Source organism: Dasypus novemcinctus, chromosome 15, assembly GCF_030445035.2.
Source record: "Dasypus novemcinctus isolate mDasNov1 chromosome 15, mDasNov1.1.hap2, whole genome shotgun sequence".
NCBI lineage: Eukaryota > Metazoa > Chordata > Mammalia > Cingulata > Dasypodidae > Dasypus > Dasypus novemcinctus.
This window is the reverse complement of record NC_080687.1, coordinates 43,818,025-43,845,675: the sequence shown is the minus strand read 5'-3', so window position 1 is coordinate 43,845,675 and position 27,651 is coordinate 43,818,025. Positions and strand designations below refer to the sequence as shown.

General features: G+C 36.5%; 1 protein-coding gene and 1 pseudogene across 4 annotated transcripts in view; both read left to right on the top strand.

Moving 5' to 3' along the window:
• Positions 1 to 27,651, top strand: part of GPC5 (glypican 5) — a 1,751,919-nt gene that overhangs the window by 328,145 nt on the left and 1,396,123 nt on the right. The gene's annotated exons all lie outside the window — the stretch shown is intronic.
• LOC105746050 (RAD51-associated protein 1-like) lies at positions 13,132 to 14,471 on the top strand (annotated as a pseudogene).

The following is a 27,651-nucleotide window of genomic DNA, read 5'->3' as shown; positions in this document are numbered from 1 at the left end:
ACTTTATTTGATAAACTAATTGTGTATATTAATACTGCATGATATGAGTTAGAGATGTGACAATCCAACCTATTTCTTCTTGATTATGAGAGAGATTTTGTATATTTTTCTTGTTCAGTTTTAATGACCATTTATTGGTTTCTTCTACGGAGAGATTATATTACTCTTCATTCTGTAGTATGTTACCTTGGGGTATGATCATGTAGTTTATAATCATATAATTATATTAAAATTTTAAAACGTCCTTAAAATGTATATAAGATTTTGATTTGTATAATTTATTTATATGTATTATGCCTTAGAAATGTAAATATTTTATATTTTAGACTTAATAAATTGTTTTTGACCCTTTGCATTGCAAACTGCTTTTTATTCAAATGAGTCATTGTGTACTTAAAAAAGAAAATCTATGATTTGACAGCTTGAATTATCATTATCAAATGATATCAAATAAATGTAAAATATCACGTAATATTTCCAACATATCTGGAAAGAATATTTGATTAGCTTTTCCCTTCTCCATTATGATGAGTGATGTTCTTGAAATCAATAAAGTCTTTGAAATATTTCCCTCAATAACGTGATTTCCCCCACTTATTTACCAACAGTTTACAAATCTAACTGGAAAAAATCAACACTTATGGCAAATGTGTTTTCCTGTATTTTTCTCATAAGTAATAATGTCCATGCCTGTATAGGTGTATCTGTTTGCTTACATCACAGCAATGAGTATTTAACATGTTTATTTGAGTTCTGTTTAAATACCATTGTAAGCCTAAAAGTTTATGGAGCTAAATTATTGTCTTCTGTAGTTCCAAAGACATTGAAAGTTTATAATGAACTTGTCTTTGTTCAGCATTTTCTTGTTATTTGTAATCAAGACATACATTCACTTATGAAAGAGTTATCATTTTATTAGGACTATAAGCCTCATCATAACTAATAAATTGACTAATTTATCACCTTAATTTCAGACATTTCCAGGTTGCATTTGAAAAGAGTTTAAATATTAATAGATATGTTGCAGGAATAATATGATTTGTACTCTAACACTTTCATTTTTATGCACAAATGATGTAATTTGATTGCATGAGAAACAAAAAACTATAAATCTATATTCATTTTGTCCTATGCTAGTTATATCTCAGAGCAATGAATTAATGTATATGTCTTCTTAACTGAGGGAAATAAAATAATTGCATGACTAATTGAGAAACTAGTACATAAAATGCTGTCTCCTCTTTTTTTTTAAATTTTATTTATTTCTCTCCCCACCCCCCACCCCGGTTGTCTGTTCTCTGTGTCTATTTGCTGCGTCTTCTTCTTTTGTCCGCTTCTGTTTCTTCTTCTTTAGTCCGCCTCCGTTGTTGTCAGCGGCATGGGAATCTGTGTTTCTTTTTGTTGCATCATCTTGCTGTGTCAGCTCTCTGTGTGAGCGGCACCACTCCTGGACAGGCTGCACTTTCTTTCCCTCTGGGTCGCTCTCCTTATGGGGCGCACTCCTTGCGCGTGGGGCTCCCCTACACGGGGGACACCCCTGCGTGGCAGGGCACTCCTTGCGCGCATCAGCACTGCACATGGGTCAGCTCCACACGGGTCAAGGAGGCCTGGGTTTTGAACCGCGGACCTCCCATGTGGTAGACAGACGCCCTGACCACTGGGCCAAGTCCACCGCCTGCTGTCTCCTCTTGAGCATCGTTCTGTTGGTCCTTTATGAGGTATTTTATCTGAGATTTTGGTGTTTTGAGCAGCAAAATTTTATAATTGAATTTAATATGAAATAAAATTATACCCACAGTGTTTTGACTTTTGGTATTTTTTTACTCTCAAGGCTGCTTTTTTATTATACCATCTTTTCTTTTCCTATTTTTAAATCCCAGACCATAAATATGATAGAATTCTGTACTTGAATATAAGCAATTTCTATACTTGAATATAAGCAATATAGAATAGTTATGAGAGAAAGGGACAATATACAGCAATAGTTGAATAACATTTAAGAACTTACATTTTGGACTGCCAAATATTAAACCACTATTGCTTTCTCAGGAACTCAAATTTGAATGTTGCTTTGTTTCCTTTTCTTTGAAATTTGCTATTTTTTTCCCTTTTACTCACTTTCTCTTTTGCTTTTCCCTCCAAGTCCTTATATAAATGAGTATATTTTTATGGTTTTAGAAACTATTTAAATAAGTCGTTAAATTCATTTGTATGACTTAATCTCCCCTGAGAGTTGTTTGCACAGTTGCCTACTTATTAATAAACATGGCCTCTACAGCCAGACTGCTTGGGATCAAATCTGTCTCCATCCCTTCCTAATTGTGTGATGTGTACAGTTTATCAAATCTCTCTCTCTCTGCTGTTTTCTCATTGGTAGGATGAGGATAATAATATAATCTACCTCAAAAGGTTGTTATGAACATAAATCAGTTTATACTCATAACATGCTTAGAACAGTGGCTGGCATTTAATGAGCACCTGAGTGTTTCTTAAGAAAATATGCATGTTCTTCCTGGCTGCCTTGTGTTCTACCATCCCACTCTTCTCTCTGAAGCCAAATCCTCAACCTGCCCTCAGATTCTCAAACCCTCTCACCTTCTCAGGGACCTTTCTGGCATAATAAATTACCCCTTCTCATTCACAAACTGAGCCGGACACCAAACTCCAGCCAAATAGAATATTTGAAATATGATGTCCCTGGTCTTTATATGTATTTTCCCTCTGCATAGAATTGTTTTTCCCACCCTGTAGGCCTAATTTAATGCATTGTTCAAATTTGTTTTGGTCCTCACATCTTTAACCTTCTCTGCTATAAAATGTTTCAAGTGTGCACTTGCTTCATCGCCTTTGTCACCCTGCCTTTAAATGTTGCTTTCCTTGTCTGAGCCCCCAGCAGAAATGAGTGGTCTTTCAGAGTCATGGCATGTTCTTTCTGTTCCATAGTCTTAACACAATGATTGACTAAATTATATGGTTGTTAAATTAGTGAATAAATGAGTGTTTGCATTTGATAAACAACTTATTTCTGGGCTACTATCATATGAATCTCTTCCAATAAAATCATTGTTAATAAATAGCAAAGAGATTCTCTTTCCAGACATGATTAATCAAGAAATGTCTTCTTACCAGGAATATTAAAGCATCAGCAACAAAGACTGTTACTTGACAGCCAAAAGAACAATAATAACAGCTTAATTTTTTAAAAACAGAATCTTATTCAGGAGAGAGTCTCATATCTCATTTATTATATGATTAACTATCCCATGTCTCAGAACGACCAACAATTTAATAAATCCAATGATGTAATATTTATTCATAAGAATTAATCTTCTCTTGAAGTTAATGTAGATTATATTTTCTGGCCAGAGGCAAAGGATTAAAAAATAAGGTTATGCCATTTAAATTATAGGAAAAAAAGTCTTTTAATGGGTATGATTAGTTTCTGTGACCTCAATGTCTAGGCATATGTCAATAATGAACTGCTAAAGATGCTTCCAAAGCTTTGGGTAGTTAAGTGTGTGCATTTTTGAGATATTGAATAAATGCTTTGCTGGTTTCTACACAAGGAATTTACTATTTCATTGACCTTGTCTATTTCTGTTTGTCTTTGAAAAAAAATGGAACTGACAGCATTGTTAATGTAAGTGGAAACATACTTAAATAGTTTTCCTCTCCTTGATCTTTGCAGTTTTGGCTATTAAACATTGATCTGCTATTGGGTTGATAAGCCTAACTACCAAGTCTGTGCAGTAATTTTAGTTTTAGAGGTTCTTATGTCTGATGTTGCTAAGTTGTCCAGATATGGAGCAAACCAGAGTGACCTTGGCTATATTACTGGTTAAAAGTTTACCTTAAAATATTTGGGTGAGAAGTGAAGGCTATGTAAAAAACATTAATATATGTACTCAAATTTAAAAAATTAAGCTGTACTTATATTTATGAAAACTCCCAATTATTTTTGAGTAAATTCATATAAATATACATGAACTGCACTAAGAATTAATGTTGTTTTCAGATTAATCTGTTGTTTTCAGATTTTTCTGTCAGTGCTTCTTTTTCTACTAGAATGTTTGTGGTGAATAGGACATCTGAGGTCTAGAGAGGCTCAGACGATTTTATTTTTTGAGGTGTTTTTTAGGCTTCTTAATATTAAAAAAAAAAGGGAAAAAGAAAACAGCATTATGAAAAGTGCAGCAACCTTTATTTAACAAATTAACACTTTTAATACCCAGAAAATATAATAGCACTATTCATCCAACACTAGAATGTAGCACAGAAAGGTAAGGGGTAGAAACATAATATTGAATTTATAAAGTATTAATAAAAACATATGCTAAGGAAGATATGGTCTGGCAATAGGTCACATGCTAAAACTATATCATTGTATTCGTTTTTTCATCATTTTGGTGTATTTCTGTGACTATGTGCATCATTTCATTTGATGATAATATCAGAAGTACAACATTAAGGCCCTTTATGAATTTGTTGCCAGACCAAATGGACTTCCTGTGTTCTCCCCATAGCGTATTCCTCCCAAACAGTGCTTCCAGGGAAATTGACATAAATCACATTCTGTATACTAATCCCTAAACACAGAATTATGAAACTTGAATTTGAGAAGTTAAAAAATTATGGAAAGTAGGACCCCCTGGCAGGTCATCAAACTCCTGAGCTGTCTGCCCTGCTTATAGTATCTGGATGTCTCTGCTATTTGAGGCAATATTTACCTTGGCAGTCAATGAGATCCTGCTGAGTGTAATCTCTGGAATGACCTCCTAACTTGTTTTTAAGTCCCTTAGCCATATAAATTCATTTGTCTTTACCTTTTCCCCCTTTTGTTCAGCATCTTGGTACTTGGTACTTGGTTGTAATCCCTTGGTGTTAGGGAGGCTTATCCCTGGGAGTCAAGTCCCATGCTGGGGGGAAGGTAATGCATGTATATGCTGAGTTTGGCTGAGAGAAAAGCCACATGTGAGCAACAAGGAGGCTCTCAGGAGGTAACTAATACAAAAAAAAGATATACTTAAAGAGCATATTTTATAAACCATAATTAAATTTTTTAAAAATTAAATTTTCAACATATTTGGTTCCAGTCTTTTTATTAAATATTTTTAAAATTGCCTTTCTTTCTACTTCTACCCATTAGGTTCAACTGCTGTTGCTAAGGTTGCCAATGTGAAATACCAGAAATGGGTTGGCTTTCACAATAGCAATTTATTAGGTTAAAAGCTTATAGTTTTGAGGCCACAAAAATGTCCAATCAAGGCATCATCAGAGATGTTGTCTTACCAAAGGTATGGCTGCTTGATCCTGGACTCCTGCTATGTGGCAAGGCAAAATGTTGGGTCTCCTGGTCTATTTCTCCTCCAGGCTCACTTTCTCCTAAATTCATCCGTGGGTGGTCAGGCACAATAGCTCATCTCTACCCTCTCTTCTGGGTTGTGTCTCTTCAGCATCAAGCTGCTATGTGGTTTAAGCCTCTGGCCCTCCCTCCCAGCCTCTCAGGGTTTATCTGTCTTTCTGCGGCTGTAGTTGATCCTGGAGTCCTCTCTCACATGGCAGGGTAAAATGGTGCAGGCTCTCTTTCTCTGTGTCTCTCTGCAAGTTTCTTCTGTTTCATAAAGGACTTGAGCCAGAGGGCCGAGACCCACACTGGGTCATACCTTGCTGAAGTTCTTCTTAAAGTATCATACATATACATACACACTCATACACATAAACAATTTGTGATATTTCTTGTGGGTGTTTTTATTTTAGTTCCACATAAATTTCATTATACTATATCTTCTGCATCTTTTTCACTTAAGATATTTTTGAGATTTATCCTCCATTATGTTTACATCTAAAATTATTTATATAACACATATATATTATTTATTTCTATGCTTTTAAATGCTGCATTTATTTGATCTGTTCCCCTGCTGATGGGTTTTATGTTGTTTTAAATTCACTATTATAAGAAATGATTCACTAAATACCTTTTTACATGTCTTCTTACGCACATGTATGAGAGTATCTCTAGGTCTTATTTTTAGAAGTAGAAATCCTGTGTCATGTTTGATCTGTTAATACATTAATTTGTGGTTCTTCAAAGTACAAATGTCTGTTGTATTAAAACTTGACAATACTTGATATTTTTGGATGCTTTCATTTTTGGAAATTTGATAAGTGAAATTAGTATGATAAAATTATAGAAAAGTATTTATCAATATTAAATAATTATTTTATATAATATAACTATGTATTAAATAAATCTTTTATATATTTACATTATTATTGAATTACCTTATTTATTACATTGTTGGATATGTTGTTATGCAGTTATCTTACAAAATCTATTTAATCCTTGTTAAAAAACTATGAGATAGACATTATTGATATTAAAGTACTGGATACTGCAGCAACGGAGCACAAGGAATCTGACCAAGGTCACACAGTTAATAAGTGTCAAAACCATAACCTGAACTCAAGCATTCTGGCTCCATAATGTATGCTCTTATCATTACTGTGCTATAAATTCTATTCTTATCTTTACTCTTTTATTTCTTTAACTAGTAAGGTTAATATATTAAGAAGTAATTTGTACTTCCTTTTATGTGAATTTCCTTTTCATAAACTTTGTTAATTTTTCCCTTTGCATTTTCTAGGTAATAGAATACTATCAGTCCTTTAAAGACTTCTGTATGCTTTTCCCAATCACAATTCACTCTGATTTCCTGGAGGGAAAATGATCCCCAGTTTTTTGTCTGTATTTGAACTTTGATATAAGTAGAAAAATGCTGAGTACATCTTTTTGTGACTTGCTTTTCTCAAAGTTATATTTTTGAAATGCATACACATGGGTGAAAATGGCTTAGTTTATTTTTCTTAGTGTATGTGATTTATTCATGGAAATGATGTAGATTTAGATTATTTCTATTTTCTTTTGCATTATGCACAGTTCTCCTGCACTGCTTGAGATTCCCCTTAAACATATATGTATTTTTCTAGTTAATCTTATCTTTACAACAAAAAACAAATAAAACCTTTGACCCCATATTACCCTTTAATCAACTTATTTTGTAGCTCCTCTCCACAGCAAACCTTTTTGAAAGAGCCTTTAGAATTGGTGTTTCTGTTTCATCACCTCCTATTCTCTTCTTAGCCCATTTCAGTCAAGCTTCTTTCTCTACCATTTTCCTGCAATTGCCTTAGTGATTCCTATGTCACCAAATACAGTGGTGACTTTTTTGACTAATTTTCTGTCTACCTGTTTCACCAATTAGAGAAGAGTGTTAAAATCTCTGACTTCAGCTGTGGAGTTTTCTTTTTTCTCTTTGCAGTTATATTAATATTTCATTCAGATATTTTGAAAGCTGTTAATGTATAAATGTTAGTGTTTGTTATATCTCCCTGATGAATTGACACTTTTATTATGAAATGAGTTTATACTTGATATATTCTTTGTTCTGAAATCTACTTTGTGTGATTTTCATACAGCCTGTTTTTCTTTTAATTAGTAGTAGCATGATAAAACATATTCCATCCTTATACTTTTAACCTATTGCTTTTTATGTAAAATGTGTTTCTTGTAGGCATTGTGTAATTGTATCTCATCTGAAAACCTCTGCCTTTCTATTAGGATGTTGAGATCATTTACATTTAGTGCAAGTATTCATATAGAAAGGTTTAATTCTATTTTTTTAATATACTTTTTATTTTTTTAAGATACTTAGATTACATAAATGTTACATAAAAAATATAGGGGATTCCCATATGCCCTGCTCCCTACCAATCCCACATTTCCCTACATTAACAACATCTTTCATTAGTGTGGTCGATTTGTTACAATTGATGAACCTATATTGAGCATTGTCATGAAAGCATGGATTATATTTTACATTCTACTTTACACTCTCTCCCGCACAATTTTGTAAGTTATGGCAAGATATATAACGGCCTATATCTGACATTGCAATATTATTCAGGACAATTCCCAAGTCTCGAAAATGCCCCTATTTTATCCTGTTTTCCCTCTCCCTGCATGCAGAACATCCAGTGGCCACTGCTTCCATATCAGTGATAAAAGTTCTTCCATTGTTAGAGTCACAATAAGTCTATAGCAGAATAACAATAAGTCTACTCTAGTCCATCATTCATTCCTCAATCCTAAGGATTTGGGGATGGTGATGCCTACTCCACCTCTAATTTGAGAGGGGACTTAGATCTCATGTGGAAAATGGATGGCACTATCTTGCTTATAGTTGCAGACTCTGTTCCTTGGGATGGTCTTTGTCCATCATCATCTCCTTGCTGGTTGTCCTGGGTGAGTCCAATGAACTGGAGAGTAGATATTGTAACTCTATATAGATTCAAGGCCTAGCTGCACAAGGCCAGCTCAAAGATCTAGGTCTCCTGGATATGTACCTATCAAGTGTAGTACTAATTATAGGTTCAACTAGAAGGGGCGGAGAGTCATACCATCAGTTTTAGACGTCTTTTCTGCTGCTTATAATATGTGTGTCAGTTCTGCATTGGTTTCAGTTGACTGATTTTTCTTTTTATTATAGATTTTGTTTTCCTGCTTTTTTGCATGCCTGGTAGTTTTTGATTGGATGTCAGATATTATGAATTTTACATTCTTTGGTGCTGGATATTTATATATTTCTATAAATATTCTAAAGATTTGTTTAGGGATGCAGTTAAGTTCATTGGAAATAGTTTCATCTTTTTGGGTCTTGCTTTTTCAGATTTGTAGATGGGACCAGAGTCCTGTTTAGTCCAGGGTTAATTATTCTCTATGATGTTGACAAGAACTTCCTGCAAACTCTACTTACTGGCCCACGAATTATAAGGTATTCCAGTCCAGCTGATAAACAGTCACTATTTCCTGTGAGAATGTCAAGTATTATTCTTTTTAATTTTTTTAGATGGTTCTTTCCCTTACCTTGGATACAATCCTTACATGCATAGGCTGATCAGTATTATGGTCAATATTTGAGGAAACCCTCTGCAAATCTCTGGAGCTCTCTCTCAGTGTAATGCTCTCCTTTCTAGTACTCTATCTTGCAAACTATTGTTGCTTTGATTTCTCTGGATTCTGAGCTATGCCTTCTTAACTCGATAAAACTTCCTGTTTCTGTTGGCTTGCCTTTCCCAGTGCAAGGCCTGAAAACTCTCTCAAGACAGTAAACTGGGACAATTGTTGGGCTTGCCTTGTTTTCCCCCATGTCTTAGTGTTTACTATCCTTCATTTCCTGGTATCTAGAATCTTGGAAATAATTGTTTTCCATATTTTGTCAGTGCTTTGTTGTTTTGTTAATTTCAAGGAGTATCCCTGTTACTCCATCTTGGCCAGAAGCTGAAGTCAAATGTAAATTTATCTTAAAATCCTTTACTTTAGTTTGACAATTTTTCATTATTAATTCTTCTATTTGTGGCATAGGTTGACTATCTTTCCCAGCATTGGGCATCCTCATAAAATTTATAAATTTTGTTTTAAGCTCACCTTCTGAGCAAGATTTTCACTTATATACCCTTCCAATGTGATCATTTTGAGCCTGTCAATAACATGGCATCACTAGATGCCCAGAACACAGTTTATATCGGTGTCCCAATTCATTGGTTTTGCCCAGTATTGTTTGTGGAGTTATGAGATCCTCCACCACCCACGAAATAGAAAAACCTTTTACTCAAGATGTAAGTATATCTTGTCCATAGTAAACACTTTAATTTTTGGCTACAGTGTGGATGGGTGAGGAGGCACTATCTCTGTGACTATATATGGCAGAAACTGCTTTCCTAGCTCCTGGCTTCACATGGGATACCTGTTCCTGCCCCAGGATTCTAAATGGGACATGTCCCTGATGACTTTGTCTCTCATAAACAGAGTCCCAACTTCCCTCTGGACTGTTCTGTTGTTCTTCTGGGTTTACTATTCATTTCTGGTTTATGAAAGTTTTCTTTACATGTATTTTTCAAAACATAGGATATTTCTATTAATTTCTTTTTGGCGTAGGAAAAGGGGTTCAGTTTGATCAATACACTATTTCACCCAGAAAGAAAAACCACAGCAGCAATAGTTTTTGAAAAGAAATCAGTAAATTGAACCTATGGGGAAATAACACAATAGTTTCTGTAATCCTTGATTCTATACTCTTTGAAACTGTATCATTTTGCTTTTCTTTCCTGTAGCATTTGTGCTTATCTTGGTAATGATTCCATTGAAAGACTTCAGAAAATTAAGGGTTTTAAAAATGAGGGATGGTACAGATTTTGCTAAGGGAATTGCTGATCCAGTGTGGTGACAGTACACTTTTTATATTTTATGTCCTGAGAGTAATTACCTAGTAAAACCTAAAATAATTTAGATATTTATTAATAGGTTACATATTTCACTATTGTTTCTCTAATACAAGTTCATATGGAATTGGGGAAAATGAATATCTGACTGGATTAACAGAAAATTTAAAAAGATTCTGGTTGTGGTCAATCAATACCAGACCCAGTTTATCACATTCTTTTTTACTCCAATCAGACTGGCACTAGAAGATGTGTTTTTAGTTAAATTTTTAAAACGAATAATTCCTTGTTGAATGAATTTTCCTAGATTTAATGTACTAGTTGAAAACTGTAATAAGGATCATCTTTGTTATCATATCTTACATATCTTTATTCAATATCTAATAATTTTAAAAATTCTCATAGAAAAATGTTCTATAACTATCATAATTCTTAGTGATACTATCCTGTAATTTTACTTGCTCTTCAATATTGATCTTTCCCTCATCTTGTACCTTAAAGGTTTTATATAGATTTTATAGAGGTACTAAAAATATACCTGTTGTTACCATTTGCATGTTCAGAATGTTCAATACTCTACCACTGCAAATAAATTTTCTGTATATGTTCATCTCATCATAGCAGGATGACTGATTAGCACAATTGTTATCTTTGAGCATTGGGACAGGGTAGTCTAAATAAGTGATGTCATTTTTTTAAAGATTTATTTATTTTTTTAAATTTATTTCTCTCTCCTTTCCCCCCCCATCCCGAGTTGTCCTCTGTGTCCATTTGCTGCCGTGTTCTTTGTTCATTTCTGTTGTTGTCAGTGTCACGGGAATCTGTGTTTCTTTTCGTTGTATCATCTTGCTGCGTCAGCTCTCTGTGTGTGCAGTGCCATTCCTGGGCAGGCTGCACTTTCTTTCACGCTGGGTGGCTCTCCTTACGGGGCGCACTCCTTGTGCGTGGGGCTCCCCTATGTAGGGACACCCCTGCGTGGCATGGCATTCCTTGTGCACATCAGCACTGCACATGGGCCAGCTCCACATGGGTCAAGGAGGCCTGGGGTTTGAACCGTGGACCTCCCATGTGGTAGACGGACACCCTAACCACTGGGCCAAGTCTGCTTCCCATGTGATGTGATTTTAAACCATCTATTTACATAATCAGTTCACATAATAGTTAAGTTCTTTACAGAAATTCTAAAACAAAAATAATGTGCATATTTATAACCCAATACTTTAATTATAAGGAAATACAAGTAAGTGAAAACATTAAATTCAGTCATTATTGAAACTATTCACTTTTATAAAGTAATGAAATTAAAGTTAATGGAACTTTTTGCTTTTATAAAGTAATGCACATAAAGTACAAAAAAGATCCATCTCATTAATTCATAATTACACAGTTCTCAAATTTGGGGTCGATTATTTGGCAATCATGTGTTCATTCTTGAAAACATTTTATAAATTGGATAAATTATATTTCAATATTTGAGCCTCTAGCATCTAAATTTATAACAGTGGTGTGGTTTGTTAAAACTAAAAATGTCTTCAGTATCATTTAATTAGTGGAAATGTCCCAAAAATCTACATGCAAAACAATAAGCATGCATACACAGTAAAATTGCAATATCTCTTCCATTTTAAACTTTGCTTTTTTGTAATTAACTGTAGCTAGCCAAAATATAGGAAATTATATAATACTTATTTCTATTAGGTTTTGCCAGCAATTTCTATAACAAACCTTTGAATAAAATAATGTATACAATGAAACATCGCATTTGGGCATCATTGTAGATTTTTACATTTATGTTCATTATTTATTCCAGTATTACAGTATTGTCTTAGTCAGGATTCTCCAAAGGAATAGAACCAGCAGGAAATAATCTCTCTCTCTCTCTCTCTCTCTCTCTCTCGCTCTCTCTATCTTATTCTATCTCTATCTCTGTCATCTCCATCTCTCTATCTTTATATTCTGTCCATCTATTTATCTCTCTACCAAATCTATCTATCTAAAGATATTTATTATAGGAACTGGCTCACATGACCATGGGGATTGGCAAGTCCACATTCCATAGGGTGGGCTGCAAGCAGGAAATTTTGAAAAAAAGTGATTCTGAAATCTGGTACATCCAAACTCTGTAGGGCAGGCCTCAAGCTGGAGCTCCAATAAAGGTGAAGTTGTATTCCCAGGAGGAGTTTGCTAGGTTTAGAAGAGACAGAAATTCTTTATAATTCTTGAAATCCTCAGTTCTAATTTAACACCTCTGACTATTGGATGAAGAGACTCCTGTCGTTGCTGAGGACAGTATTCTTTGTTGACTGTAGATGCAATCAACTGTAGAGGCAATTAACCGATAATAGATGCTGATCCATCTACAAAATATCCTAAGAGTAGGAACCAGGGCAGTGCTTGGTTGGCCAAACATCTGGACACTAAAACCTAAACAAGTTGATTCATGAAATTAAACATCACAAGAATTGCTTTAATGTTTGATTTTAATCAGACACTTGGAAGATGCACATATTTGGCTAACTCAGATCTTTCTTTCTATAATTAACTTCAACCAACTCAAGTGGAAATATATACTCAGAACATAAAAGAATGGGAGTCCACTTATTTTTTTCTTAACCTCTAATAGTTTAGGTATTTAGTTATTTATATATGTTGAAATGAGCTGTGTCTGAAACTATGTTTCAGAGACTGTGCTAGCCCCTGTGTATATAGAAATGAATACAACCAAGAAGACTCTCTCTCTATCAGGATTTCATTCTAATGACATCTCAAGATGTATGTTAAAGTTTCTTGAAAAAAATAATCCAGTGGATAGTATGTGCTCCATACTATGGGGTACCAAAAATATAAGACTCATCCACTGATTGTAAGAAGAAAATATTACCTAATAGCATACTTGCAGATTCTGGACCTATGTTTTTCTCAATAAAAGTGTAGGAGTGGATGTTTTGGATGACTAGCATCAATAGAAACGAGACTGGGATTAAAAGAATGGAGAAAGCCTGTGCTGCCAATGAGTACTTGGGATCTGCAGGTTTACAACCTTGTTAGGAGACCATGGTGCAGCCTGTGCGGCATAAGAAAGCAGTCGATTACTCACAGTTTGAGAACTCTGATAGCTATGACAATTTTATTTCTTCAGCTGCACCTTTAAACAAGAAATCCAAAACAATACAAAAGGAGTTAAAACAAGACAAACCAAAACATAAATTTAAGAATCTCCAGAAAGAAGCTAATCCACTACAAGAGAAAACCCCTAAAAAGAAGGATAACTTTAGATGACAAGCTCTACCAGAGAGACTTAGAAGTTTTGCTAGCTTTATCAGTGAAAGAACCTCCAAGAGTCACCACTGAAGTGCAGGAGTCTCAAGATAAATGCACTGAAAAATGTGGCAATAGTGAAACAAAAAATGAATAAGTTTTCTGGTGTCTCCAATTGCAGTGTAGCCAGCAATTGCTTAGATTTGGATAAGATTACTGAGGAAGTTGATGTTCATTACATTCAAGGGAAAAGAAAAGTGGCATCTAAAGCTGTGGTACAACAGAGGAAGATTCCTTTGGACGGGAGTGATGGTGTAAATGATTCCAAATCAGACTTTCCAACTAGTGATTCTGATTTTGGTGAGAGAAGATAACGATGAAGAGTTTACTATAAGAAAAAATAAAATTAAAGAAATTAAAAAGAAATAAGTGAAGATTAAAATCCCCAGTAGAAAAGAAAGAGACCTAAATCCAAATGTAATGCTTTGGTGACTTCAGAAGTCTCTATGCCAGCTGCTGTCAAATCAGAATCTCAGCCCTCACCAAGAGTGTCTTCTCCTTCTGTGACCATCAGGAAACCATTACAAATATGCAGTCCTTCAGGTGAAAGCAAGAGACCTAAGTGGGTCCCACCAGCGGTATCTGGAAGTAGCAGCAACAACAGCAGCCCACTGGCAGGAGTGTCCATTCAGTCTCCATGTCAGAGTCTCCGCCTTGGCTTGTCCATATTAGCAGGAGTTAAACCTTTGCATCCAAATGCCACTAATAGCTGCGTGTGGTAAAAAAGAAATCTTTGATTAAGAGAATCACAGCTTTACACATATGCTTATATTTGAGTTGTGCTTGTGTTTAAGAAGGGTATTGTAATGTAAAGGAATCCTTTGACATATCCCAGAAATGATCTCTACCCATTTTGTAATTATGTTCTCTGAAAAGCTAGCTATTCAGAACTTCGACAAGTTTATAAGAATGATCTTCTAGTGTCATTTCCTTCTGAAGAGCATATTCTATATTTTCTTATGCATAATAAGTCATTATCATGGCTGTCAGGTTGACATAGAGGAAGTCCACATCACATGCTGTTCTTTTCTAGTATCGTGATGTTCCTTTCTAACTTGGTCTTGTTTATGGCTGAGAAACATTGCCATTTTCCTCAGGAGATATTTCTGAAATCTTATAAGCTACTTAAACTATACTGTCAGTTTTACTGCAAAGATGTTTCATATTTTAGCCAAATATTTTTATATAAGAATTCAGCATAATTTTACATATTAAAACAGTTGCTATGCTATGCATGTCTCCTACTGAGAAATAAATGCTTATTATACAGTAAATAGATTTCATGACATTTCATGACATTTTATGAAACCTTCATTGTCAAAACCTTTAGTAAAAGTGAAAATGTTTCATGATGCTCTTTTCCTTGATACCATTGCATCCATCTATCCCTGATTGGCTAAATTTCATGATAAAATGAGAGCTTTGCAAGGAATATTTTTTTTTGGTATAAATATAAACTAGGGGAAGCTGTTTCTTAAAGTAATAGTCACTTAATGTTAAGCCAATGCATTAGAGAATAGCCATCTCTGTTATGATATTAGGTAACAGAGCTTTCCAGGAAGCCAAGGTATGAATTCAGGGTGAATAAAAAAAATTATGTGTATTTTATATTCATGGTGAGAATTTCATCTGACTCCTGGTCACTTTAAATCATTTTTTTTTCAAATCATATTAACCATTAAAAAATGTATAATACTTAGCTAGGTTCTTCCTGGTGTGTGGAAACATCTATGTTAATGTGAAAATAAGTAATTTAGAATTGTGATTAAAGTGAACATTTACCTTTTTTCTATTGCACATTTTTTTCTTATCTAATGTGTATTTTTCTACTGTCCTACTCTACCTCATCTACCCCCCTCAAAAGGTTTTTAAAAAATGGCCAGTTATGTAGTATTGTAATACTCCGTATGGTATAGTATAAACATTTATTTAAGAACCTAAAAAATAGAATAAAATAAAAGAATGGAGAAAGATGGAAAATGAGAAGTCATTAATAGGAAAGGGTGAATTTATCAAGGCTTCTCAATCAACCCCAAAACCATTCATTAGAATTGGTAGGAATACTGTACCATCTTGGCTCTATTTATCTTTTAACCTTGTTCTTCAGCGTTTATCTGTGAGAAGATAAGGTACATGCATTCACAATATTCCATGGATAGTTGGCTATTTTTTTTCATTCATTCAGAAAAGACTTGTGTGTCTGGTACTGTTCAAGTCTCTAGAAGTACCTGACATGGATACCCTGGAATCTCTTTGCTAGATTGTTGTCTATTTAACTAACTCATTATAGCAATTGTTTCAATAAAAGTAAATCATAATCCGTACTGGGATAAAATGTAGTAATCTGAGTGACTTAACTTGCATTTATTCATCTTGGTGAGCTAATAAGCAATTAACCCAATGATTAGATAGCAGGAGGTAATTTGTAATGATGGATGTAATAATGGAATTTAATTAACTTTAAAAAATATTTTAGTGAGGATTTAATTGTATACCCAGATATTTATTTGTAACATCATAATAGCATCTCTGTTATTTTTGTCTTAACCACTGCACCAAAAATCATGCAGCAAAGTTAATATTGGTTTAAAAAGCCATGATCTAAAAAGTCATTGTTTTTTAGTGTTTGTGACATTTGAGTCTTGATTAGTATGCAGGTCACAAGAAGATTTGACAGTCTGGTTTGATTCATGATATTGTTTTCCAGTTCCTAAACACATCGTTGTGATTCTTTCAGATAGATTTGAATGAGATTACCTCTTTCGTATGAGATTGGATATTTCTTAATTTAGCTTGGGTCATCATTTATAAAGCACCGATCAATAAATCACTCTTTGTAATTTTTGAGAGAGATAATGTTATTTCTTTGTTGTTTGAATTAAAATAGTTAAAAGAATATTGACTATTTGGTTATCATACTGGTGGTAGTTTGAATTATATATACCAGAAAAACATTTTCTCAATCTTAATCTTTTACTGTGGGTGTGAAATCACTATAAATTATTTTTATTTAAGTTGTGGGCAATTGAATGTTATTTTTATTTAAGTTGTGGGCAATTGAATCATACTGGGCTTTAATCAGGATTACTGGAGTCCATTAAAACATAATGAAATTTAGACATGAGAAGTAAGAAGCTGAAAGGAGAAAGGAGAAGAGCTGCCCTGTGCCTTGACATGAGACAGAAAAGCAAGGACCCAAGGATTGCCAGCAGCCAGCCACAGAATGCCACATTACAGGGAGAAAGCATCACCTTCTCCTCAACTTTGGAATTCTTCTGGCCTCAAAGCCTTGAGCCAGTAAATTGCAGTTGTTTAAGCTGTCCCTTTGTTATTTGGTTTAGCAGTTGGGAAACTAAGACAATACCTACAGCAGAGAACAATGATATACTTGGAATATAGAGTTAAGTGCACTCCATTACCCCTATCTGCACATGTTTGTTTGAATCCACAAATTTACATGGGGCATAAGGACTCTCTCTTTGAAAAGTAACTGCTTAAATATAGGCTAAGAAACATTTGGGCATGACTGTGATAGTGGGAGGGTGGTACAAATCAAGGCTACTACTGAGAATTCATTAGAAGAGGAAACAAAGTCTGATATAGGAGTTTGACTTGGTTATATCTGGAAGGTCAGAGGCAGCCTCAGTACAAACGTAGTGGCAACTCTCTTCTAGAACCGTGTCCAATCAATATGGAAAGGCAATGCGTAAAATTTTAAAAAAACTATCTCCATAAATATTGTAATGGCTGTGATTCAAGAAGCTTGACAACAGGGCTTCTTTAAATGAACAGAGTTGCTTCAGTCATGAGTAGCAATAGCCTGGACAGCTTGCTGGTTGAGGGTGGAGTGTTGATTAGTGGCTTATAAATTCACAACTTTGGCTCATGGTATTAATCCATGTAGAATATCAAAATGCAGTGCACATGTGGTGGCAGGAGTATGGTCCCTGCTTGCCATGAATAAGCACTGTGATGGTGAGGCTAATTTGTCAACTTGGCCAGGTAATTGTGCCCAGTTTTATGGTCAAGCAAGCAGTGGGCTCATTTTAATACAAGGACATTCATGGAGTTTAGTCACCACTGAGTTTACTGCATAGAAAGCTGATTACATCTACATCAATCAGGGAAATTGCCATCAGCAATGAGTGATGCTTTATCCAATCAGTTGAATGCCTTAAAAGAGGAAGTGATTTCAGCATTCAGAGAAAATTTCCCAGTTCATCTTTGGACAGCCAGTGTCTCCTGGAAACTCATCAAGGCTCTTCATTGGACTTTCACCGGAGCCCCTGGTTTGCAGCCTGCCTGCGGAACCTGGACTTGTGCATACCCATGGTCTCGTGAGAGACTCCTGTAAATTCTCATACTATTGACAGATATCTCTCCTGTTGATTCAGTTTCTCTAGAGAATCCTGACTAATACACCTTGGTCCTAAGAGTGAGGTTCTTAAGGAACAGCGTCTTAAATGTGGGATGTTTGAGAGTTTCTGGGAGTTTTGCAATTGGCTCTCTACTCTAATTAGACTTCAAAGTACTAATGACTCCCTTTCCAATAATGAAAAGTCCACTATAGCCCATGGTGGGAGTTGGCAATATAGATATGCAAAATATCATCACTGGATTTCCCTACTTCCTGGCTTATAAGAAGCACGGATCTGGGGTGAGAGTGTTTTCAACATCTTATCAGAGTTTTGTGGAGTCAAAAGGTATAATGAATTTGACTAGCTCCTCCTAGATACTCTGCATAAGTTATAAAAGAAAGAGATGAACTAAAGGCTTCAAATTTGCAACTAAATTGCTGCATGAGTGATGTGAAAGTTTCTTTGTGTGCTCTGAAAGAAAATCTTGTCTCCTGTAGCCACAGGCTTGAGATATCTGAGAACCAAACTCAGACTCTGTTTATGTGTAGGAGAGTTACAAAGGAAACTAAAATCTCAGCCCTACAGGGTTTCTGGAGTTAAAGTAAAGGCATTGATTGGAAAGGAGTAGAACCCAAAGGATTGGGATGGAGACATATGGGATGAAGAGAATATTAATGGGGACATTGGAACTCTAAGTTCTGTTGAGACTTTACTTGATAAGCCTGCCATGCATGGCCTGCCCTATGGAGACCACAGCTTATCAACCTTGTATCACCCAGCCTCCAGCCTGCCCCAGGAAGTCTGGACCTCCTTCCAGCCCTGAGGTGGGTACCAGCCAAACTAAACCCTGTGCTGCCCAGCTGCTGGCCTGCCTCAGGGAGTCTGGACCTCCTCCCAGCCCTGATGCAGGTACCAGGAAACTCCAGCATGCACTGCCCATCCTCGAGTCTGCTCTGAGGAGTTTGCCTTCCAACCCCTGCCTGAAGAAATTAATCCTGTTTCACCAGAAGAAAATGCGAGGGAATACCCCGAGGTTAGTAGTTTGCAAGACATTTCTAATCCTTCTCCTCACCCACCCCCACCATCCCTCTTCTCTTCGAGACTAATAATTAGACTAAAATCACAACAAGCCCCCAAAGATGAAATACAAAGTGTGACCTATGAGGAAGTACACTATACTTTGGAAGAACTGCATGAATTTTCCAATGTATATAGACAGAAATCAGGAGAATATGTGTGGGAATGGATACTAAGCATATGCAATAGTGGTGGAAGGAATATAAAGTTGGATCAGGCTGAATTTATTGATATGGACCCACTAAGCAGAAATTCTGGATTCAATGCTATAACTTGAGGGGTTAGAAAGGGCTCTAACAGTTTGTTTGGGTGGCTACTGAAACATGGACTAAAAGATGGCCTAGTATGTCTGAGGTTGAGATGCAATTTGCATTGGTATACAGTAGAAGAGGGAATTTAAAGGCTTAGAGAAATTGGAATGCTAGAATGGATTTATTGTTTGAGAACTTCCCACCCACCCCAGGAATGTCCAGAGGACAAACCTTTAACCAGGACTGTGAGGAATAAATTTGTATGGCTAATTCCACTTTCCCTGAAGAGGACTTTGGTTGCTCTTCTCTGTAGTCTGGATATTACTGTAGGGAGGGCTGTAATGGAAATAAAATCCTTTAACATTATGGGGATGATCAGATCTCAGTCTAGTAAAGTCAATTATCAGCAGTTAATTGCCAAAGACAAGTTGGGCGTTGCTACCGCAGTGAAAGGCAGATTCAAAGCAGCACACAAAATAGTCTGGGTCACATAGAGTTATGGCACTGGCTAATACATTATAGGATACCTAGAAGTGAAATAGATGGGCAGTCTACTCAATTTCTTCTGGGTCTGTATAAACAGAAGAGTTCTAGATCAAGTGAACAAAACCCTAACTCAAATTACAGATGCAGAGAATCAAGTCCCCTTAATGAATTCCCAGACTTGAGACAGTTTATAGACCTAGAGTCCCTTAAATGAAGATGCCAGATCCCCTTGGGGAAGGATACTGTTAAACTGCCACACGTTTATACTGTTAATCTTCCTCCCACCTTTCCCAAGGAGACCTACAGCCTTTTACAAGGGTAACTGTGCATTGGGGAGAAGAAAATGATCAGATGTCTCAGGATTTATTAAACACTGGCTCAGAAGTGACATTAATTCCAGGAGACCCAAAACATCACTGTGGTCCACCACTCAGAGGAGGGGCTTATGGAGGTCAGAGATTGATGGAGTTTTAGCACAGGTCCATCTCACAGTGGGTCTAGTTGTTCCTTGGACCCATTATCCAGAATGCATAATTGGAATAAACATGTTCCATAACTAGTAGAATCCCCACATTGAATCCCTGACTTGAGGGCTATTATGGTTCTAGTGGTAGCCACTAGAACTGCACCTAGCAAAACTGTAAATCAAAAGCAATACTGGTTGAAGAGGGTCAACAACCACATCAGGGAGACAAGAGTGCCTATAGCTGCAAGCAGGAGAATTGCATCCATTATCCATGTGGAATCTAAGCACCCTCTTAATGTAGAAGGGGACTGGACATAACCATCCCAGGGTCCACAGGATGGAGGAATAGAGTATGGATTAGAGTGAACTTACTGGTGTTCTTTTGGAAAACTGTTGTGATCAGTAAGGGAAGAAATTGTAGTAATGATATGGAGAGGGTGGCCACGGTGGCTGCTAATGGTAGGGAGATGGAAGAAAAGATATGGTGTGGGGGCATTTCCAGGATTGGAGTTGTCCTAGGTGGTGCTGCAGGGATGGATGCTGGATGTTGTGTGTCCTGCTATGGTCCACTGGGTGGACTGGGGGAGAGTGTGGACTACAATGTGGACCACTGTCCATGTGGTACAGTGGTGCTTCAGAATGTATTTGCCAGGGGCAGTGGATGTGCCGCGATGATGGAAGAGATTTTTGATGTGGGAGGTGTGTGTGTGGGGGTGGGTGGGGGGAGTATATGGGGACCTCATATTTTTTTAATGTAACATTTAAAAGAAAATAAAGAGAGAGAGAGAAAAAAAAACCAATACTGGATTCCTGGAGGGATTGCAGAGATTAGTGCCACCATCAAGGATTTGAAGGATGCAGGAATGGTGATTCCCACCACATCCCCATACAACTCTTCTATTTGGCCTGTGAAGAAAACAGATGGATCTTGGAGAAAGTAGATTATCCTAAACTTAACCAGGTGTTGACTCCAATTACAGCTGCTGTCCCAGATGTGGTATAATTGCTTGAGAAAATCAATATACTCCCTGGTACCTGGTATGCAGCTGTTGATCTGGCAAACAATTTTTTTCTCATTTGCCATTAGTAAGGTTCACCAGAAACAGTTTGATTTTTGCTGGCAAGGTCAGAAATATACTTCACTGTCCTGCCTCAGGGTTAGGTATATCAACTCTCCAGCCCTATGTCATAATATTATCATCAGGTACCTTGATCATCTCTCCCTCCCACAAGACATCACACTGATCCATTATATTGTTTGTTTTTTTTAATAAATTTTTAAAAAAGATTTATTTATTTATTTTTTATTTCTCTCCCCTTCTCCACCCCTGCCCCAGTTGTCTTTTCTCTGTGTCCATTTGCTGTGTGTTCTTCTTTTTGTCCACTTCTGCTGTTGTCAGCAGCATGGGAATCTGTGTCTCTTCTTGTTGCATCATCTTGCTGTGTCAGCTCTCCATGTGTGCGGCACCATTCCTGGGCAGGCTGAAATTTCTTTTGCACTGGGTGGCTCTCCTTATGGGGCCCCCTATGCGGGGAACACCCCTGCATGGCCCGGCACTTCTTGTACGCATCAGCACTGCGCATGGGCCAGCTCCACATGGGTCAAGGAGGACCGGAGTTTGAACCACAGACCTCCCATGTGGTAGATGGATGCCCTATCCAGTGGACCAAGTCTGCTTCCCCATTATATTGTTGATATCATGTTGATAGGACCTAGTGAGCAAAGTAGCAAAGACTCTATTCTTATTGGTAAGGCAAAAGAGGATGGGAGATAAATCCAACCAAAATACAGGGGCCTTCCTCCTCAGTGAAATTTCTAGGTGCCCAGTAGTGTGGGGCATGTCAAGATATCCCTTCTAAAGTGAAGGATAAGCTGTTGGGTCTGGTTCCTCCTATGACCAAAAAAGAGGCACAATGCTTAGTTGGTCTCTTCATGAAGAGAACACATTCCTCATTTGGGTATGCTACTCTGGATCATTTCTGAGTAACCACAAAAATTGCTAGTTTTGATTGGGAACTAGAACAAGAGGAGGTTCTGCAATAGATCCAGCCTGCTGTGCAAGCTGCACTACCAGTTGTGCCATATGATCCAGCAGATCCAATAGTGCTGGAAGTTTCAGTGGCAAATAGAAATACTGTCTGGAGCCTTTGGCAGGCCCCTATAGGAGAATCACAATGCAGACCCTTGGATTTTGGAGCAAATCCCTGCCATCCTCTGCAGATAACTACTCTCCTTTTGAGAAACAGCTTTTGGTCTGCTACTGGGTCTTAGTAAAGGCTGAATGCCTAAACCTAGACCATCAAATTACCATGAGACCTGAGTTGCCTATCATGAATACAGATTTGGCCTCTTGGGGAGTCCCTTACAATGTTGATGGAGGAAGGGAAAACTCAGACCTGGCTTACAGATGGTTCTGTACAATATGCAGGTACCACCCAAAAGCAGACAGCTGCAGCACTGCAGCCCTTTTCTGGGACATCTCTAAAGGATAGTGTTGAGGGCAAATACTATCAGTGAGCAGAACTTTGAGTAGTACACCTGGTTGTTCATTTTGCTTGGAAGAAGAAATGGCCAAAGGTCCATTTGTATACTGGTTGATGGGCTGTTGCCAATGGTTTGGCTGGATGGTCAAGGACTTGCAAGGAACATGATTGGAAAATTGGTGACAGAGATATCTGGGAAAGAGGTATGCAGATAGACCTTTATGAGTGGGTCAAAAACATGAAAATATTTATATCCCACCTGAATGATTACCAGAGGTTGACTTCAGCAGAGGAAGATTTTAATAATAAAGTGGATAAGATGACCCACTCTGTGGCTAATGCTCAAACCTCTTTCCCTAGCTAGTCCTGTCATAGCCCAATGGGCTCATGAACTAAGCTGTAATTGTCAGAGTTCTCTCGGGAAACAGAATCAACAGGAGATGTTGGTATGTCAATGGTATGAGAATTTACAGGAGTCTCTTACAAGACCGTGGGGATGCACAAGTCCTGGTTGCGCAGGCAGGCTGCAAACCAGGGGCTCTGATGAAAGTCCAGTGATGGTCCTTGATGAGTTTCCAGGAGACACTGGCTGTCCAAAGATGAGCTGGGAAATTTTCTCTGAATGCTAAAATCACTTTCTCTTTTAAGGCATTCAACTGATTGGATAAAGCATCACTCATTGCTGATGGCAATTTCCCTGATTGATGTAGATGTAATCAGCTTTCTATGCAGTAAACTCAGTGGTGACTAAACTCCATGAATGTCCTTGTATTAAAATGAGCCCACTGCTTGCTTGACCATATAACTAGGCACAGTTACCTTGCCGAGTTAACAAATTAGCCTAACCGTTACACCCACAAAACTCATCTTCAGATTTGCAGTGATATTATGGCTGAGGAAGTATCTTTGAAAATTGCTAATGTTGGAATGATACAATATTATTACTGAGCTACAGAAATTTGTATGTAAAGGTTAATGAGATCTAATTGGTAAACATCAGCTGATTACATGTGTAATTTTTATTTTGATGTGAAGTTTTAAGGTCATATTTTAGTAGGGAAATTTGATAGTGAAAGTAAAATCATTTTATTTTCATGTGATTTCTTCATGAAGCAAAATCAAATATTTAGCTATTATGAAAGATGAATGAAAGTCCAAGTATAAAGATTCATTTTGTAGTTATTATCATAAAATAAGAGACAACCTAGCCTGCCAGAATATGATTACTTCAATACAAAACATCTTTTGTCATGTCATCACCTATGTTTGTGTACCATTTTCAGATAAAGAGATATTGGCACTAAAAGTGTTAATTTCATCAATTGTGATCAAATCTTTAAAGCATTAAACTTTTTTTTCACATGCAATATTTCAGGGTAGTAATGAAAATACCTCAATCCTGAATATGTGTGAACTAACTGAATCAAGAAGGGTCTTACTCCCATTACTGGAGTCCTTTATGAGTATAATGAAATGCAGACTGAGATAGAGCTATCTAAAAGGAGATGGAAGCCACAGAATCCAGAGGCCAGGAGAAGCCACTGTGTGCATTGCCATGTGATAGAAAAGCCAAGGACTGAGGAATGCCGGCAGCCAGCTCCAGAACCATCTTCTGAGAGAAAGCATCACCTTGTTGATGCCTTTATTTTGGACTTCTCCTATCCTCAATCTGTAAGCCATTAAATTCACATTGTTTAAGACAGCCCATTGTATGGTATTTGTTTTAGCAGCCAAGAAGCTAAAAGAATGAATTAAATCCACACATTATCATCTAACCATTTCTGTGGATCACGAGTTCAAGAACAGGCTAAATGAATCTGCTCAGGGTCCCTCAAAGCCCCAAACTTGGTGTTAGCCAGTTTGCTGCCCCATTTGGAGACTCAACAGAGAAGAATCCACTTCCAAGCTCACTCAGGTTGGCAGAATTCAGTTCTTTGTGGTTTTAGGACTAAGAGCACTGGCCTCTTGCTGAATGTCAGCTGGAGGCCACACTCAAGTCCTAGAGCCCACCTGCAGGTTCTACAGGCTGCTTACAGTTCATTGCCTCAGGGGCTTCCCCAACATGGCTGTTTACTTCATCAAGCCATCAAGGAGAGTCTCTAGATCAAGTCCACCAGGAAAACAGAGTATTATATAATTTAACATAATGACAAAGTGGCATCCTATTACTTTTACCATATTCTGTTGGTTAGGAGCTAATTTCAGGTCCTGCCCACATTCAGGGAAGGGGTTTATACAAATGGTATGGATACTAGGAGTTGAGGATTATTGGGGGATGCCCTAGAGTCTGCTCTCCAGACTCCATTCATTTTATCAAAATCAATATTTTTAGACATATATGTTGTTTCAAATGTGAGTTGAAATAATGAGTTGAAGTTTATAGAATACCCTTTTTATAACAAATTTTGTTCAAAAATATTTACTGTAATGAGTTTTCATTTTTCTCCCTTCTGTCTCTAAAATTTCTACCCACTGTTCATCTCACCATCCTTTGTATAATCCTATAAATATCATGCAGAATTAAAGAGTAAGCTTTCTGAATTTGCTTGATACATCTTCTTAAATCATATCAGGAGTAAATGCAGCATCCTGGACTGGAATTTAATGATCATATAAAAGTTATTTACTCTTTACTTTGAATTAATTAGTCTTTCTGAGTGAACATTTGAAATATTATGGAGATAGTAAATATAGAGTTCTATTTTCCTTTTAATTAATGATACAATATGTACAGGACTGACAGTTACAGGCATATCCTGAAAATGTGGCAAATCTTGGCTCTGAGAGCCATATCAATCTTGTGTTTGGGTGAGGTGTCTGATGAAATCATAATTTCTTAAATCCTAACATTCTGAACAGATTTTAAAGTTCGATAGTATTATTTTTCCTAAAGCAAGTTGATTAGTCTTCATTTGGTCCATATGATTACATATTCTGGGGAAGGAACTTTAACCTGTTTAAATGTGCTCTACCTGTCAAAGAGGAAAAGAATGGCACACTCTTCCTCCTGTTCCGCAGGACTCACATGTAGTACACAGCTGTTAATAACACCTTGCAAAACTACCTTTTGAATTAAGGAATACATGAAGTGAACACATTTTATTTCTGCTCTATCTCTAAACTTAATGTAAACGTTTTTAGTAGAAGGCAGTATAATTGCACATAGAAAATTTTTATTTCCTGGCTTATTCCAAGATTGGGTTCTAGCTGATATGAATTATTTAGTATTCATGGCCACCCTTTTAGATAATGAAAGGTTTAGCTGCAAAGACAACTGTACTGAGTAAATCTACATTTCACAATTTCTGCTATCTATATCCTAAAAGCATGTAATATATTAAGGGATGAGCCTTTTACTCTTCCCAGATGGGAGTAGAGAGGAGCATGAAAGTGAAGTTGGAAATGAAGCAATATTGCTTTAGAAAATTTTTTCTCAGTTTCTTTTGAAGAAGTCCATTTTAAGTTTAATAATAATTACTCCAAAATCATACAACTATTGTATTAGTGCATAATGGGAAACTTTCATTTTAATATTATACAAATTAAATTATTTTATGTGACTTCTCAAGTGATTTTTTATTTTCAAGAAGATGATAAATCATTATAACACAGTATTTCTCAAAGTGACTTGGGTGAAGCAGATGGGTTTAAGGTGGTAAGATGTGGGCTTCCAGGGAATTCAATGATTATTAACAATCATGTATGGAATAACTGTTATGTTCTTATAAGTGCTAGAGCTAGAATACAATGATGAATAAGGTGAACTGGTTCCTGCCATCACAGAGCAGGAAAGAGGAGAGTTGATCTCATTTTCCTAGGAGAAAATACTTGCATAATATTTTAAATATCATAAAATTTTTACATATCTTTAGGCTGTTGTGTGATGCTTTGCTTCTTGCATATAGCATATCCTTCTCTCCTTGTGGGTGTTTCGTTACTGGAGGTAAAGCTGTTGGACATACCAGATGGTGGCTAGACCTAATTTCAGGCCATGCACACTGAAACACAAGACAGATTCTTCTATCTTAAATGCCTGCAGGTATTCAGGGCTGCTCAATAGGATTAGAGTGACAAGTCAAGAGGAAATTCCAGACTTGAACAGATATTGAGTGCAAGAAAACCAATAATTGTTAATTTGAATCATACTTAGTTTTGTTTTATAAAGTTTAGAAAGTTCCAAATTAAAGTCAGACAAGCTAAGTTGGTTTCATGGCATTTAGTGTTAATGATTGAACATCAATCCTATGTACTCATTTTCCTCTTTGAACACAGGTATGTAAGAAGGCAGTTAAAGTTGTTTATTTATGATTCACATCCAAGAAAAGATTTTGTTTAGAAGATTCAGTCAGACTATTGATAAAAAAATAAATTGCATGTCACAGTGTTGCAGGTGTGGTCCATCAAGTAATAAACTTAGATTTGGTCAGCAATCTCTAATCACAAGCACGTTGATGATAGTGTCCTTGTACCTGAAAGAAGAGAAATCTTTTTTGTGTACTAAATGAGTTACTTTGTTGAATTGATTCTTCCACTACAATCCCAGTTAACTGAGCCAGGATCTTTGAAAATAGCATGCCACACAATTCTCAGTTGAATAAGATCCATAGTAGAGCATCATATTAGGTGACAGAGAACTACAGACTGAAAGCTGAGAGAAATAGGAGGATGTTAACACAATCGGTTAGCCTCATTCTCATTGCACTTTGGAATAAACTGAAGCAGAGAGCAAACAGGATAGAACTGTGAAACAGAGGCAGAGACTGAAACTGTTTGGTAACAAACCTAGCTCACCCCAGGGAGTTTGGGTTCTATGTATTCTAGACTCTTAATCATTTTGCAATTTTTGTTTTAAATTGGAAACTATCTATAAATAAAAATTGATATTGATATATATATATATATATATATATAGTATTTATAGAAAAAGTAT